The sequence below is a fragment of the Lygodium microphyllum genome, chromosome 18, assembly GCF_053477565.2.
Source record: "Lygodium microphyllum isolate KBCC chromosome 18, Lygodium_microphyllum_v1.1.10, whole genome shotgun sequence".
NCBI classification, from domain to species: domain Eukaryota; kingdom Viridiplantae; phylum Streptophyta; class Polypodiopsida; order Schizaeales; family Lygodiaceae; genus Lygodium; species Lygodium microphyllum.
The window spans coordinates 66,350,138-66,356,137 of record NC_141152.1 but is presented as its reverse complement, the minus strand read 5'-3'; positions in this window follow the sequence as shown (position 1 = coordinate 66,356,137).

The window sequence follows — 6,000 nt, the reverse complement described above, 5'->3', positions numbered from 1 at the left end:
TCTTTCTTGTGGAAATGCCTTTCTCTATTGCTCATACAAGCTTCACATGGATCCTTTAATTCAGTAAAGCTAAAGGTAGATGGACAACCATACCTTGCTTATGGACAACCATAAGCAAGGTAGATGGACAACCATACCTTGATTATGCATCTCCTTTAAAACTACAAATCCAATGTGTTCAAACCTTTCATGCCAAAGCTTACTTGTGTCCACTCTAGCAGTGACTATAAGAGCACTTAGCTCATATAGGTTGTTCCTCCTTTCTCCTTTGCCAACAACTTTGCCATCAACTATCAAGAATTTCTACACACGTCTTGTTGAATCTCACTTCATGACCAAGATCAATTATGGCAGCAACTAATAATAGATTTCTCCTAATTTCTAAAACATACAACACATTTGAAGGCTTTTTTACTTCACCATTTGTAGCAACAAAGAAAATAGTACTTGTGCATGTGTAACAAGGCATTTCACATCGTTTTCAACCATCACAATGATAGATTCTTGTAGAGGTTGCATATAAATATATAGACCTTTCTTGTTGGTCATGTGACAGGATACACCACTATCCAACACCCATGAATCAATGGTAGATTCTTTTTGTGCTGAGGAACACACTTCCTCGATAGTTGCCATGAATAACTCCAACTCTACTTTAGTCGTGTTGGTTGTCTCCTTCCTCATACTTCTAAGGATACATTATTTTCATATGCCTTCTTGGCACGACAATCTGTGTGATTGCATGTCCTTTCTTTTTTCCATAGAAACATTCTTCTTGAAATTTCTTCTTACCAGCCTTCTTCTTTTTGTCACCATCATTTTTTGTGGAGGAGCCGTCTTTGCCATTTGCATTGGCGGAGAATGCATCATCTCCACTACTGCTTCATTCTTGAGCTTTCAACCTCAACTCCTCCTCCATTAATAATACACAAAACTCCTCAAAAGTTAGAGCTTGAGGAATCACATGAATATTAAATGTAGTTACCACTCCATCAAACTTCGATGGACAAATCTGAAGATTCCTCTGAGCTAGATCCTTGATAGTCTTTTATATCCCAGCGCTAGCCATCTAGTCGCGTAAATTCTTAATCAAAGTGATGAATGCTTCAGTCATCTCTCCTTCACGAAACTTCTCTGCTGCTAGTTGATTCTCCAAGTTTTGAATCCTTGTTTGATTTTGTGTTTCGTACTGACTTCTCACTACAGTGCACGCTTTTGATGCCTTGGTTGTATGTTGAATCAAAGTCAAAATACTATTAGAATAACTTGTAACTAAGGCACACAATGCACCTACATTCCTTCGTTTCCAATCTTGTAGAAAATTTGCATTTGAAGGAATCATCACACTCGAATTTGATGGTTTAGGGATCAATTGTGGTTTTGGGTCAATGCCCATCACTATCTCTAGGAGCTCATAAGAATCAAGGATTGTAGTGATTTTAAACTTCCACAAAATATAGTTTGTACCATGTAACTTGCATTCGCTAAAGGTTGGTGGATGAATCCTCAGTGTTTGAATAGCCGATAAAGCAGCACCGCCTCCAAAACTGCTTCCTAATGTGCCAGAACCTCTTGTGAAGTCAACATTACTTCTCCTTGCTATTGAAGTCTTTGTCTCTCACATACTCTTTGATCCCTAGAGCCCCCGGAGCTCTGATACCATGTAAAAAATTACACAGCATAACAAATAGAGTTTAAGCAAGAGATAGAGAAAGAGAGTACACAGAAGATAAGAGGAGAACAAAAATTTTCTTTTAACTCCAAACAAGCCAATACAATGATGGCTTTGTCCACTCGTGCACTTCAAATGTGAAGCTTAGATGGCGATATAGACAAAAGATAGGTGAAGAGCTTAAGACTGGCTAGAGTAACTTTCATTGGGTGAAAGGTATGAAGAAACACCCTAACACAAAAACACAAATAACACCATACGATAAAGCATAGACTCATAAAAAAACACAGTTTTACGGTTAGGGTAACTCAGAGACAATTAACATAGAGAATGAATGAAATGATATGACTATTGAATATGCAATGCTCATGCAGCAAACACACTATGTAGTGAATGAATATTGTACCTCAAACTCCTGTATCTCAAGGATCATGGCAGGCGTAATGAGCTAGAGAGAGTATGGTACTCTGAACAAATCCCAAATTGCAACAAGGCAACCTCCAAATGTCAAACACCAACAAACACAACCAAGGAAGGCTGGATCTAATATAGACAACAGTGCAAGAGAGAAAGACTAAAACCGCAAGTGAGAAGAGACATTAAAAACGCAGGTGAGGAGAGAGAAAGACCAAAAACAATAGCTATAGGAGAGAGAAAAACTAAAAACTCAGGAAAAAATAGCAGCAATAGTCGACATGCTAAAATCAACTCCAAACAATGTGTGGTAGGTCTAAAACATGTGCCAGACTATTGTAGATAGCAATGGTCAGCTTGGACCGTGATGTCCTCTACCTGTCCAAGAAGTGGGCAGCAAGCTAAAATACCTGAAATTTGCAAAAACAAGATTAAGGCTGAATGGAGGGCAATACACCTATTTATAGAAAGTTTCAACCCTCCCAAGTGAGTTTGTTTATGGGATATAAACACTCTCTAGGAACGTATTTCTTTTTAAATAAACAAGGTTTTTTTCTTAATTAAGCATGTTTTGGGACGATTTAAAGTGAAGCTAATGCATTTTTAGCTCAACACCCCCTCTTAGGCCCAACACAATGGTACCACGAGAAGTAGGCCAGCCAAGCCCTTTTTTTTTTCTTTGTCTTTTACCCCAAGCCGTCCCACCCCAAAGCAACCAGAGCATCTAACAAAGGGTGCGTGTCGCGGTTGCCCAATGTTCTTCTAAGTCTACAGAGGCAATGGTTATCTTACCAAGGGAGCCCACGTGATCACCGCAGAGAGGGCAAGACATCAGACAAATGATACACTTTGCTGCCCAGTGGCCTACCAAACCCTGTAAGGGTGGATAGAATTAGTTATGGACTTTTTTTCTTTTTTTTGGAGGGCTTTGTAGTTTTAATAGATTTGACATTAAGCAAGGGTTTCAACTTAGTTTTCATCCTATTGTGTATCCATGTCCCAAAAATGAGAGAGTAATAAGGGATAGTCAAAACGAAGACCTTCGCAAAACAAGCATATTATCCATATCAATACTGGGTATCAGTGAAGAACGAAAATGGCTAAGGTGTAGGTGATATAAATATAGCAAAGATATGAAGCAAGCAAGACAAGCAAAGCAAGCTAGGGAGAACTACCTTGGAAATTGCCATGTCCAATGCCATGAATATGGTGAATCCAAAGTCAACCAGTTCAAAAGACCGAAAAGTGATAGATGCACATAGATGCATGTTTACATGAACAAAATGCCAATGCATGGGGTAATGCAAAGGGAGATGCAAGATGTCATGCTCATGCAAAATGCAATGCAGCAATGCCACTTGAACAGTGCCCTCATAGGAGAATTGTTTACTTACCCACCAAGTGCCTTTTTACAATCATGTCATCCTGACAGTGTGGATGAAGTTACAAATGTCCATAAGTACAATACAAAAGAGTAAATGAATGAATGAATGCCTAAAAACTGTAAGCATCATCACTGTCATTATCAAGAGAAGTAGCTGCCCCCTCTCAAACTCGAAGGAAAAGCAAGAGGGAAGTACCATCTCCCCGTCAATCTGAAGAAGGAGGGGAGAGTGTACCCAAGCCGATTGATCCTAGGTAAAAGGTAATGAAGAACCGGCCGGTTGACCACTTTGGTCAAAATGTCTACAAAATTGTCTGATTGATGAAGGCACAAACTCTAGGGAGAAATATAGTACCTAGCTCAACCTACTCTTTGGAAAAGTGAAAGTGGACTCCCACATGACACGTGTGTCGTGTGATGATCAGATTCCCCGCAAGGGCAACGGCACTTTGGTTGTTGGTGTAGACAATGGTGGAAGAGTCACAAGGGAAGTGAAGCGCCACCAGTAAGCTCCCCAGGTAGATGGCCTCGGTGGTGCCATTGAAAAGAGCCCTATACTCAACCTCGTTCATGGAAGCCACCACCATCTCTTGCTTATGGCTCGACCAAGAAATGGGAGCCGTGCCAAGGTGAAGAGGTATAGCCGCCATGGGAATACTAGGTGTTAGGATTTCCTACCCAATCAGAATTAGCATACCCCTACAAACATAAACCAAAACCATAAGTGAGGCCATAAAAATAAGTACACCATAAATAATGCAACACATAAAGACATGAAATCCAATGTGACATCCTAGGTGCTATGAAATATTGATTAAGAATGCTGATTGAGTAAGCTAAGTCTTTCCTAGAATAAAGTAACCAAAGAATTTTTCCTATTAGTGTATGTGTGTGTGTATGTATGACATCCAAAGACTTTGAAGTAGGGTATGACAGGCTAAGAGCCAAAGAATGCCTCATCGTATGGGGTCTTTTGAGGAAGAACTACAGTCGGGCATCGGTTGCAGGAATCGGTTGAGGGTGTACACTGCTACACCATAGTATTAGCAGTCTCGAGTGTGCCATTTCCATGACTAATAGGTTCCGATGCTCTACGACTTCATTTTGAGAGGGGGAGTTGTAGAGGTGAGTTGGTGAGAGTTGTCATGCTGGTATAGAAACTCGAAAAACTCATGGAAGATGAACTCACCACACCACTATCACTTCTCATGCAACCAACACGACGACCCGTTTGGTTATGAACTAGCAGCACTTAAGCTGAGAAATATGTGAAAGCATCGGACTTATGCTTGAGGAAGTATACCCACATGTATCTCAAATGATTGTCCACTATCAAGAAGAAATACAGCACGCCGGTCAAGGCAGCAGTGGGATGGAGGCCCACAAAGATCAACGTGAATCATTCTAAGAGTTGCCTCAGCTCTATGTGTAGACTGTTGAGGAAATGGAATACAGTGTTGCTTCTTAAGCTGACATGCTCTACAGACACCTCAAGCTAGCTTCAGGGGTGAGGAAATCCCTCAACCATCTCGAGCATTATCGTGCTACTAGACCCTTTTTACTTTAGAAAACAATGTACCCTATATGCTATGCATCATAAAGTATTAGAATTCAATATATTTTAAACACTTAACAACCCCCTTCTCCCTATTGCTTAAAGTTATGCATTTAATGATAGGTTTAAGGTGTATTTTTCATGTTTTTTTTTCACGAAAGCAATAAAAATACACTTTAATATAGAGATAAAGTTGAACCTCATGCTTTAACTCTACCATAAATTCACAAACATAAATCTTATTATCCCCATTTTTCGAATATAAAAAACCTATCTTTTCTTATTTTTTGCTATGTATTTATGGATAATTACTTATAGTTACTTTTTTAGATTGATTGATCTTACTAAGAATGATTTTTCTATCATATTTCAACCCATAGGAACACTATATGTATGACAAAACCCCAAAAACCGCATAATTTTTCTTAGCCCACAATGTTTTACGGGTTTCGTGTGTTTACAAATAAATTACTAGATGCTTGATTTTTCTTGATTTCTTTTAACATGGCTGATAAATTAGAGCATTGGCAACCAAATACAATCATTTCCAACCATTTTCAACCAAAATTTATCATAAAACAATGAAATCTATGACTTACTCATGAAATCGAGCCTTATGACATATGTATTTCGTAATTAGAGGCCTGATGATGCTCCCCAATAGTCGCTGACCATCCTTCCAACCTCGATCTACACTTCTTTATGTGCCTGCATCATCGCACGATCAAAATCTTCCTTCTTAGTCCACCCCCTTCTCTCATACATTAATCCATGGAAACATACAACAAGAGGAGAGAGAAAGACTAAAATCACATCTTTTCATTTAGTGCATCCTTTTCTAATCTGTTTTTTGTGATGGATGGCGAAGAAATCATTCATCTTGCTACCCTCTTCATTCCCTTTGATTCCATCGGTGATTGAAATTTTGCATTTTTTAATCAAATTTGGGGGTGTCAAAAAAAAAACAATGCCTCC